Raw genomic sequence first — 11,805 nt, 5'->3', positions numbered from 1 at the left:
GCAAGAATAACGTGTTTACAGCATACTTACCACCAAACTGTACATCTCTTATCCAACCACAAGATCAAGGAATATTGCGCTCTATGAAGGCCAAGTATCGTACACTTTTCATGAAACGCATGCTAGATGTGGTGAATTCAGGCAAGCCTATTGAGTCGTTTATCAAAGACTTTAACATGAAAGATGTACTTTGGTTTGTTGCTAGTGCCTGGGAGAATGTAAATTCGTTAACACTAAAGAATGGTTGGCATAAGTTGTGGCCTGCCATGGTGTTTGAAAATGCACCTGATGAAGATCCCAGTATTGCCTTCACAGGATTTCGTGTAGCAAATGATGATGAATGTGTTCTTGAGTTACTTGAATATGCAAAAACTTGTACTGCAACTGCTGCCAACAACCTATCAAGTAGGCTGAACGAAGAAAATCTGGCAGAGTGGATGGAGGTTGACGTTGAAACACCTGTTGTGCGTCACTGTACTGACTCTGAAATTATAGATATGGTTTTGAATCCTGCAAAAATCACTGAAAGTGACGATGGTGACAGTGAAGACGAAAATGTTATTGAAATCCCCACTGGTATTGACAAGCTGATTGAGATGATAAGTGAGCTAATCAAAGGACTAGAACAACGTAACTTTGTGACAGAACAAGAGCTAATGCATTTTCACTTGATGAAAGAAAAACTGTACAGGGAAAGGTCAAAACTTATGAAACAACCTCGCCTTGATGTCATGTTTAAGAAGCTATGCAAGAATGTGCCTAAGAGCAGTACCTGTTCTCTAGCATCTCCAATTCCTCCAAGTTCTAGATCAGGTCCCTGTTCCCCAGACATCCCATGTGCAACTGTCCCACCTGAAATACTTCTTCAAGACCACGCTGATTAGGTTGTAGTGGGAGTTGGACTGTGGAAGGTTTAGAGTTGGGCTGTGGAAGGTATAGGGTAGGTTGTTGGGCTGTGGAAGTTATAGGGTAGGTTGTAATAGGAGTTGGGCTGTGGAAGGTTTAGAGTTGGGCTGTGGAAGGTATAGGGTAGGTTGTTGGGCTGTGGAAGTTATAGGGTAGGTTGTAATAGGAGTTGGGCTGTGGAAGATTTAGAGTTGGGCTGTGGAAGGTTTAGAGTTGGGCTGTGGAAGGTTTAGAGTTGGGCTGTGGAAGGTATAGGGTAGGTTGTTGGGCTGTGGAAGGTATAGGGTAGGTTGTTGGGCTGTGGAAGTTATAGGGTAGGTTGTAATAGGAGTTGGGCTGTGGAAGGTTTAGAGTTGGGCTGTGGAAGGTTTAGAGTTGGGCTGTGGAAGGTTTAGAGTTGGGCTGTGGAAGGTATAGGGTAGGTTGTTGGGCTGTGGAAGGTATAGGGTAGGTTGTAATAGGAGTTGGGCTGTGGAAGGTTTAGAGTTGGGCTGTGGAAGGTTTAGAGTTGGGCTGTGGAAGGTATAGGGTAGGTTGTTGGGCTGTGGAAGGTATAGGGTAGGTTGTTGGGCTGTGGAAGTTATAGGGTAGGTTGTAATAGGAGTTGGGCTGTGGAAGGTTTAGAGTTGGGCTGTGGAAGGTTTAGAGTTGGGCTGTGGAAGGTATAGGGTAGGTTGTTGGGCTGTGGAAGTTATAGGGTAGGTTGTAATAGGAGTTGGGCTGTGGAAGGTTTAGAGTTGGGCTGTGGAAGGTTTAGAGTTGGGCTGTGGAAGGTATAGGGTAGGTTGTTGGGCTGTGGAAGGTATAGGGTAGGTTGTTGGGCTGTGGAAGTTATAGGGTAGGTTGTAATAGGAGTTGGGCTGTGGAAGGTTTAGAGTTGGGCTGTGGAAGGTTTAGAGTTGGGCTGTGGAAGGTATAGGGTAGGTTGTTGGGCTGTGGAAGGTTTAGAGTTGGGCTGTGGAAGGTATAGGGTAGGTTGTAGTGGGAGTTGGGCTGTGGGAGGGTAAGAGTTAGTGTCATTTTGCATGAGGTTTAGTACTTTCCTTGTAGTTACTGTTTCACTTACTGTTAATGGTTGTTCAAAACGAACCTGATACCTGTTTTGCTTATAAACAGTTTTGCATACACTACTGTGTTTATTCATTCATTAATATTATACTGTAGCATATATTTGACTATTTATTGCTTTAGAAATGTTCTGAAGGTGCAAAATTAGTTTCCACCGTTAATCCGGCAAAATCGATAATCCGGCACGGCACTGGAACCGAGGATGCCGGAAAATCGGTGGTGTACCTGTATATATATATATATATACACACACACACAATAAAGACGATTTAACTCATTATGCAGTCTGCTGAGTGCCGCTGATTTCCACCTTCATATATATATACACACATATATATATATATATTGTGTATATATATATATGTATATATATATATATATATATATATATATATATATATATATATATATATATAGTGTATATATATATATATATATATATATATATATAGTGTATATAAATATATAGTCATTTTTGAAAGAGGTCACTCACCAATTTTTTAAAAAGGTCAAAGGTTATTTATTACCACATCATGAAGACAGTCAACGTTTCGATCACATCACAGTGATCTTTGTCAAGCCAGGGTGTGCAGTCCAGGCCCCGTTTCCATATAATCTTTGTCAAGACATCAGCAAAGTATTGTAGACAGCAGGACACCAAAGGCAGCATGTCCAGCCAGCTCACCTCATGTGATATTTATACCCCCATCAATCAGAGAACACCAGACACGCCCACAACCACTTCCTGTATAGCGAAAACCTTTCAATAATGCTAGCTCTGGTGACTACACACACATAACAATATCCAGGGCACAAAGTGGTGGCTATACTAATCATAACCAATAGAGCCAGTCAATCACAAGCAGCGCAAAACGGGCCAAATCGTGTAAAACGCCAAACAGGAAGTGTTCGTGCGTTCCAGCACCTGGAACGCACGCCGGGGGCGGAAGTGATGCGACTAGGACCGGACGTGACATCACGTAGTCATAGCGACCACCGGAGGCCACTGTACAGGCTAAGGGCAGCTTAATGGACATTACTCATGCGTTCCACCGCATGGAACGCACGCCAGGGGAGGAAGCGGCACACCAGAGATCAGACGTGACATCACGTCGTCATGGTGACCGGCAAAAATAAATATATAGATAACGTCAATTAGAAGACAGAGCGACAAACGCTCATAGTTATAGGGAATCTATAATAGGCAAAACGCTCCAAAGCCACGGAAAGTCAAAGCCTAAGATATATAGTAAGCCAAAGGCTTCACTGGGCCGATGGCCTAGAGTGGGCATGTCGGATGTCTCTAATAATGGCGACAAATATTCCAATATTCTAGAACATGAGACCAAATAAAACATAACTTTTACTATTCACATTAAAAAACAGTGATCATCCGAAGCGCTACATGGGCAGCCTGCATAAGTGACCACCATAGATACGGTGTCAATCATGCAAGTGTGTCCATGAGCACCCAGGATGTGAATATCAGATACACATAAACAAAAATACATAAATGACTCTGCTGCAGGTGCTCAAAACACAACAGTAAAGGATTATACGAATTGTTTAACCACATCTACATCCACATAGAAAACTCATCAATGTCAAGACAAAAAGACGCCATAGGGATTAGCTTCATTAAGACCATGTGGGGTAATCGTACCGAGCTCAAAAATCCATCTGGATTCACGTTGTTTTAATTTGAGTTCTCTATCACCGCCGCGAATAGACGGCGGGATCTGATCAATCAACATACACTTGAGACTCGATATCGAGTGTTTTTGTTGAAGCCAGTGCCTTGCTACAGGCTTGTCTGTTTTGTTCGTCTCTAGTGCCTGACGGATGGAGTAACGGTGATTGGCCATCCGTTCGCGAAAGCAACAAGTCGTGAGTCCAACATAATAGAGCCCACATGGGCAGATGATAATATATATGACAAACTCAGACAGGCATGTTAGCTTGTGCTTTATTGGTATCCGTTTCCCACTATGTGGGTGTGCAAATGAGGATCCACTCGCCATTGATCGACAAGTCGTACAGTCAGGGCATCGGAAACAGCCTGTCTTTTTCGTTTTCAACCACATTGGGTTGGTCTTTTGTGGTAGCAAAGCTGGTCGCATCAATAACTGGCGAAGATTTGGTCCTCTCCGGTATGAGTGCATAGGAGGTTTTTGGCTTATCCCTTCCAATTTAGCATCAGTTGCAACTATGGACCAATGTTTTCTAATAGCTTTCTCTGCAACTCGTGCATTGGTGTCGAAGGTTGATGTGAAAATCAGTCGGCTAGAATCAAAAGAAGAGACCGGCTTTTGTGTCGAATCTCTAAATCTGCCTTTTGCTTTCTTGAGGCATCTGGAAATGACCTTAGGTGAGTACCCTCGTGCCAGAAATCTGTCAGACATATCGTGTAGTTGCTGCTCAGCGGATTCTGGAGAAGAATTATTGCGTAATACACGCAAAAATTGAGAAATAGGCATACTTTCTTTAAGATTCTCTGGATGGTGGCTAGTAGCAAACAGCAACGTGTTGCGATCAGTCTGTTTACGATATAACGTGGAGCCTAGATGATTCTGTTCACGGAAAATTGTCACATCAAGAAAGTTCACAGATTCATAGTCAATCTGATGCGTAAAACGGATGGGACTATCAATAGAATTAAGGAATTGGACCATGTCACAGAAGTCACTCTTGGTACCCCCCTCCACAAAATAAAAATGTCGTCTATATAACGCCCATAATAGGCAAGCTTGTCAGCAAAATTAGGGAGGATATGGGTGTTCTCGTATTGATACATGAATAGGTTGGCATAAGACGGCGCCAGGTTAGAGCCCATGGCGGTCCCCGTGTTCTGGATGTAAAACTCATTCCCATAGCAGAAGTGGTTCTTGCCAAGAACCAGCTCAGCCAGGGCCAATAGGAATTCAACAGGGGGACCGGTATGCGCACCACCCCCAAGCGCCGTCCGTAATGCTTCCAAACCGGCAGAATGCGGAATCACTGTGTATAAAGAGTTCACATCTAATGAGGCCAACCAGATATCATCAGAGATATAAGAGAACTGGGATATTTTTTCCCAAAAATCACTGGTATCCCTGATGTAACTCAACATACCACTTACTGAGGGTTGTAAAAAACTATCCACAAATTTAGCAATCTGTTGTAAAATAGAATCTCTAGCAGAGATAATTGGACGACCGGGAGGGGCGTCCAATGACTTGTGGATTTTAGGAAGCGTGTAGAGAATTGGACACACAGGGTGGTCAACAGACAAATAAGTAGCAATTTTCTCATCAATCCACCCATTTTGTAGACCCATGGTAATCGTGGTATCAACCAACTTCTTAATTGTAGGCATAGGGTTAGAACCAACCTTACAATAGGTTAAAGGGTCAGATAATTGTCGGCGTATCTCGGCGTCATACATGGCCCAGTCCTGCACGACTATGGCCCCGCCTTTATCTGCTGGGCGGATAACAATTTGATAATTTTTCATAAGGGACTGTAGTGCTGTCCTTTGGGATTTACTCAAATTGTCATATTGATGCTCCACCCTGTGTGTCCGCATCTCTAGTTCAGTCAATCTGAGAAAAGATTTAATGCTTGGATTTTGTGAGATAGGGTCAAAGGTACTCGGTCTGGCAAAGACCCTTTCATGTGATGGGTCAGTACTTTGATTATTGAAGTATTCCCTGAGTCTCAACTTCCTACCAAACTTGAAGTGGTCAACTGACCACTGAAAGGCATCATGTCTCACTGTAGGCACGAAAGAGAGACCCAGGGAAAGAACCTCCATCTCAGTATCGGATAATACACAAGAGGATAGGTTAAACACCGTGGTTAGGTCTTTGCACCCCTGCCCTTTCTTGTGTTTCCTCCCGCCCCTCCTTGTCGGGTGTTTGGGGAGCGTTTTTCGGGGGGATCCGAGGTTTTGCGGGTTGCCCGTCCTAAAAAATTACCTCTAGGTGGTCGGGAGTCAGTGAAATCACTATCGGAATTGGATTGTGATGAACTGTCGTATTGCCTATGGGGTCTCGCACGAGAATGCCGAAATCTACATGCGGGATTCCTAGGGTCTCCCTTCAGCCACCTATACACTTGATGGTTATAGTAATCAGAATTGACAATTTCAAGTTTTTTCCGTTTAACCGCTATAAGATCACGTTGATAAGATAATACCTGATCCTTTAACTTATCTATCCAATTATCAGAATTCTCTCGTGTAAGGGTATTCAAGTGTAGAGAGTTAAACTCAGTAAGCTCTTGTCTGACTTTAGTCAACTCGACACCAACCTCCTCTATTACGAGTAATATCAGGTCTAGCGAGCATTTGTTTAATACACCACACCATCGGGTACAAAATGCCAAAATTATGGCGCCCGATGGTGGGGGTATTATTAACCCTGAAGACACGCGGTATCCTCTTATTCCGATAATAATCGGACAAGAATTGCCCATGAAGAGTAAGATCTATTTCTCTTTTCCTCAGTCTAAGAGCCTTATGATAAAGATCTATTGGTGTATCGTCAGACAATTTTTGGAACTCACGGTGATCAAATAGTACTTTGTCAGCGTCATCATCAGTAAGAGAGATGAGACGACTCTGTGCCAAATTCAGAGTTATCTCATCCAAAACATTCCCTGCTCAAAGAGACATAGCACTACATACGGTCTATAACAACATACAGCAAATAACAATATGACCACTGTGTATGTCTCAACGGAGAGTGTATGTATAATACAATAAATTCATAAATAACCGGAACCCAGAATGAGTCCTGTATACATGGTCACAAAAACACCTAGCAGCAGAGTCACAAAAAAAGACATCTATCATAAAAGACACATATTATACAATTAAAAACATCAAAGTTCAAGTGAACAAACTGAACATCAGCCTAAGGGAAGCTGGCTGGACATGCTGCCTTTGGTGTCCTGCTGTCTACAATACTTTGCTGATGTCTTGACAAAGATCACTGTGATGTGATCGAAACGTTGACTGTCTTCATGATGTGGTAATAAATAACCTTTGACCTTTTTAAAAAATTGGTGAGTGCCCTCTTTCAAAAATGACTGTATTTTGGAATCTACCATTCCTTGGAGTTGAGCACCATCTGGTTGGCCTTTGAATTACGGATTATTGCGGACGCTCATGGGACTATAATTGGCAAACCTTTGGCAATATCTGGTTCTGCCGTCATCCAGCACCTGTAGACTTGTGTCTATTCAAGTATCCTGAGCATTTTTGACAGTGACAGCTTCCCTTAGGCTGATGTTCAGTTTGTTCACTTGAACTTGATGTTTTTAATTGTATAATATGTGTCTTTTATGATAGATGTCTTTTTTTGTGACTCTGCTGCTAGGTGTTTTTGTGACCATGTATACAGGACTCACTCTGGGTTCCGGTTATTTATGAATTTATTGTATTATACATACACTCTCCGTTGAGACATACACAGTGGTCATATTGTTATTTGCTGTATGTTGTTATAGACCGTATGTAGTGCTATGTCTCTTTGAGCAGGGAATGTTTTGGATGAGAACTCTGAATTTGGCACAGAGTTGTCTCATCTCTCTTACTGATGATGACACTGACAAAGTACTATTTGATCACCGTGAGTTCCAAAAATTGTCTGACGATACACCAATAGATCTTTATCATAAGGCTCTTAGACTGAGGAAAAGAGAAATAGATCTTACTCTTCATGGGCAATTCTTGTCCGATTATTATCGGAATAAGAGGATACCGCGTGTCTTCAGGGTTAATAATACCCCCACCATCGGGCGCCATAATTTGGCATTTTGTACCCGATGGTGTGGTGTATTAAACAAATGCTCGCTAGACCTGATATTACTCGTAATAGAGGAGGTTGGTGTCGAGTTGACTAAAGTCAGACAAGAGCTTACTGAGTTTAACTCTCTACACTTGAATACCCTTACACGAGAGAAATCTGATAATTGGATAGGAAAGTTAAAGGATCAGGTATTGTCTTATCAACGTGATCTTATAGCGTTTAAACGGAAAAAAATTGAAATTGTCAATTCTGATTACTATAACCATCAAGTGTATAGGTGGCTGAAGGGAGACCCTAGGAATCCCGCATGTAGATTTCAGCATTCTCGTGCGAGTCCCCATAGGCAATACGACAGTTCATCACAATCCAATTCCGATAGTGATTTCACCGACTCCCGACCACCTAGAGGTAATTTTTTAGGACGGGCAACCCGCAAAACCTCGGATCCCCCCGAAAAACGCTCCCTAAACACCCGACAAGGAGGGGCGGGAGGAAACACAAGAAAGGGCAGGGGTGCAAAGACCTAACCACGGTGTTTAACCTATCCTCTTGTGTATTATCCGATACTGAGATGGAGGTTCTTTCCCTGGGTCTCTCTTTCGTGCCTACAGTCAGACATGATGCCTTTCAGTGGTCAGTTGACCACTTCAAGTTTGGTAGGAAGTTGAGACTCAGGGAATACTTCAATAATCAAAGTACTGACCCATCACATGAAAGGGTCTTTGCCAGACCGAGTACCTTTGACCCTATCTCACAAAATCCAAGCATTAAATCTTTTCTCAGATTGACTGAACTAGAGATGCGGACACACAGGGTGGAGCATCAATATGACAATTTGAGTAAATCCCAAAGGACAGCACTACAGTCCCTTATGAAAAATTATCAAATTGTTATCCGCCCAGCAGATAAAGGCGGGGCCATAGTCGTGCAGGACTGGGCCATGTATGACGCCGAGATACGCCGACAATTATCTGACCCTTTAACCTATTGTAAGGTTGGTTCTAACCCTATGCCTACAATTAAGAAGTTGGTTGATACCACGATTACCATGGGTTTACAAAATGGGTGGATTGATGAGAAAATTTCTACTTATTTGTCTGTTGACCACCCTGTGTGTCCAATTCTCTACACGCTTCCTAAAATCCACAAGTCATTGGACGCCCCTCCCGGTCGTCCAATTATCTCTGCTAGAGATTCTATTTTACAACAGATTGCTAAATTTGTGGATAGTTTTTTACAACCCTCAGTAAGTGGTATGTTGAGTTACATCAGGGATACCAGTGATTTTTGGGAAAAAATATCCCAGTTCTCTTATATCTCTGATGATATCTGGTTGGCCTCATTAGATGTGAACTCTTTATACACAGTGATTCCGCATTCTGCCAGTTTGGAAGCATTACGGACGGCGCTTGGGGGTGGTGCGCATACCGGTCCCCCTGTTGAATTCCTATTGGCCCTGGCTGAGCTGGTTCTTGGCAAGAACCACTTCTGCTATGGGAATGAGTTTTACATCCAGAACACGGGGACCACCATGGGCTCTAACCTGGCGCCGTCTTATGCCAACCTATTCATGTATCAATACGAGAACACCCATATCCTCCCTAATTTTGCTGACAAGCTTGCCTATTATGGGCATTATATAGACGACATTTTTATTTTGTGGAGGGGTACCAAGAGTGAGTTCTGTGACATGGTCCAATTCCTTAATTCTATTGATAGTCCCATCCGTTTTACGCATCAGATTGACTATGAATCTATGAACTTTCTTGATGTGACAATTTTCCGTGAACAGAATCATCTAGGCTCCACGTTATATCGTAAACAGACTGATCGCAACACGTTGCTGTTTGCTACTAGCCACCATCCAGAGAATCTTAAAGAAAGTATGCCTATTTCTCAATTTTTGCGTATATTACGCAATAATTCTTCTCCAGAATCCGCTGAGCAGCAACTACACGATATGTCTGACAGATTTCTGGCACGAGGGTACTCACCTAAGGTCATTTCCAGATGCCTCAAGAAAGCAAAAGGCAGATTTAGAGATTCGACACAAAAGCCGGTCTCTTCTTTTGATTCTAGCCGACTGATTTTCACATCAACCTTCGACACCAATGCACGAGTTGCTGAGAAAGCTATTAGAAAACATTGGTCCATAGTTGCAACTGATGCTAAATTGGAAGGGATAAGCCAAAAACCTCCTATGCACTCATACCGGAGAGGACCAAATCTTCGCCAGTTATTGATGCGACCAGCTTTGCTACCACAAAAGACCAACCCAATGTGGTTGAAAACGAAAAAGACAGGCTGTTTCCGATGCCCTGACTGTACGACTTGTCGATCAATGGCGAGTGGATCCTCATTTTCACACCCACATAGTGGGAAACGGATACCAATAAAGCACAAGCTAACATGCCTGTCTGAGTTTGTCATATATATTATCATCTGCCCATGTGGGCTCTATTATGTTGGACTCACGACTTGTTGCTTTCGCGAACGGATGGCCAATCACCGTTACTCCATCCGTCAGGCACTAGAGACGAACAAAACAGACAAGCCTGTAGCAAGGCACTGGCTTCAACAAAAACACTCGATATCGAGTCTCAAGTGTATGTTGATTGATCAGATCCCGCCGTCTATTCGCGGCGGTGATAGAGAACTCAAATTAAAACAACGTGAATCCAGATGGATTTTTGAGCTCGGTACGATTACCCCACATGGTCTTAATGAAGCTAATCCCTATGGCGTCTTTTTGTCTTGACAATGATGAGTTTTCTATGTGGATGTAGATGTGGTTAAACAATTCGTATAATCCTTTACTGTTGTGTTTTGAGCACCTGCAGCAGAGTCATTTATGTATTTTTGTTTATGTGTATCTGATATTCACATCCTGGGTGCTCATGGACACACTTGTATCTATGGTGGTCACTTATACAGGCTGCCCATGTAGCGCTTCGGATGATCACTGTTTTTTAATGTGAATAGTAAAAGTTATGTTTTATTTGGTCTCATGTTATAGAATATTGGAATATGTGTCGCCATTATTAGAGACATCAGACATGCCCACTCTAGGCCATCGGCCCAGTGAAGCCTTTGGCTTACTATATATCTTAGGCTTTGACTTTCAGTGGCTTTGGAGCGTTTTGCCTATTATAGATTCCCTATAACTATGAGCGTTTGTCGCTCTGTCTTCTAATTGACGTTATCTATATATTTATTTTTGCCGGTCACCATGACGACGTGATGTCACGTCTGATCTCTGGTGTGCCGCTTCCGCCCCTGGCGTGCGTTCCATGTGGTGGAACGCATGAGTAATGTCCATTAAGCTGTCCTTAGCCTGTACAGTGGCCTCCGGTGGTCGCTATGACTACGTGATGTCACGTCCGGTCCTAGTCGCGTCACTTCCGCCCCCGGCGTGCGTTCCAGGTGCTGGAACGCATGAACACTTCCTGTTTGGCATTTTACACGATTTGGCCCGTTTTGCGCTGCTTGTGATTGACTGGCTCTATTGGTTATGATTAGTATAGCCACCACTTTGTGCCCTGGATATTATGTGTGTGTAATCACCAGAGCTAGCATTATTGAAAGGTTTTCGCTATACAGGAAGTGGTTGTGGGCGTGTCTGGTGTTCTCTGATTGATGGGGGTATAAATATCACATGAGGTGAGCTGGCTGGACATGCTGCCTTTGGTGTCCTGCTGTCTACAATACTTTGCTGATGTCTTGACAAAGATCACTGTGATATGATCGAAACGTTGACTGTCTTCATGATGTGGTAATAAATAACCTTTGACCTTTTTAAAAAATTGGTGAGTGCCCTCTTTCAAAAATGACTGTATTTTGGAATCTACCAGTCCTTGGAGTTGAGCACCATCTGGTTGGCTTTTGAATTACGGATTAGTGCGGCTGCTCATGGGACTATATTATATATATATATATATATATATATATATATATATATATATATACACACACACACACATATACATATATATATATATACACGATATAGATATATATATATATACACACATATACATAT

At 42.7% G+C, this 11,805-nt stretch overlaps 1 protein-coding gene across 3 annotated transcripts in view; it reads right to left on the bottom strand.

Moving 5' to 3' along the window:
• Positions 1-11,805, bottom strand: part of CC2D2A (coiled-coil and C2 domain containing 2A) — a 205,272-nt gene that overhangs the window by 160,595 nt on the left and 32,872 nt on the right. The window lies entirely within an intron of this gene.

Source organism: Pseudophryne corroboree, chromosome 1, assembly GCF_028390025.1.
Source record: "Pseudophryne corroboree isolate aPseCor3 chromosome 1, aPseCor3.hap2, whole genome shotgun sequence".
In the NCBI taxonomy this organism is placed as follows: Eukaryota; Metazoa; Chordata; class Amphibia; order Anura; family Myobatrachidae; genus Pseudophryne; species Pseudophryne corroboree.
The sequence above is the reverse complement of the archived record's forward strand: the minus strand, read 5'-3'. Positions and strand labels throughout refer to the sequence as shown.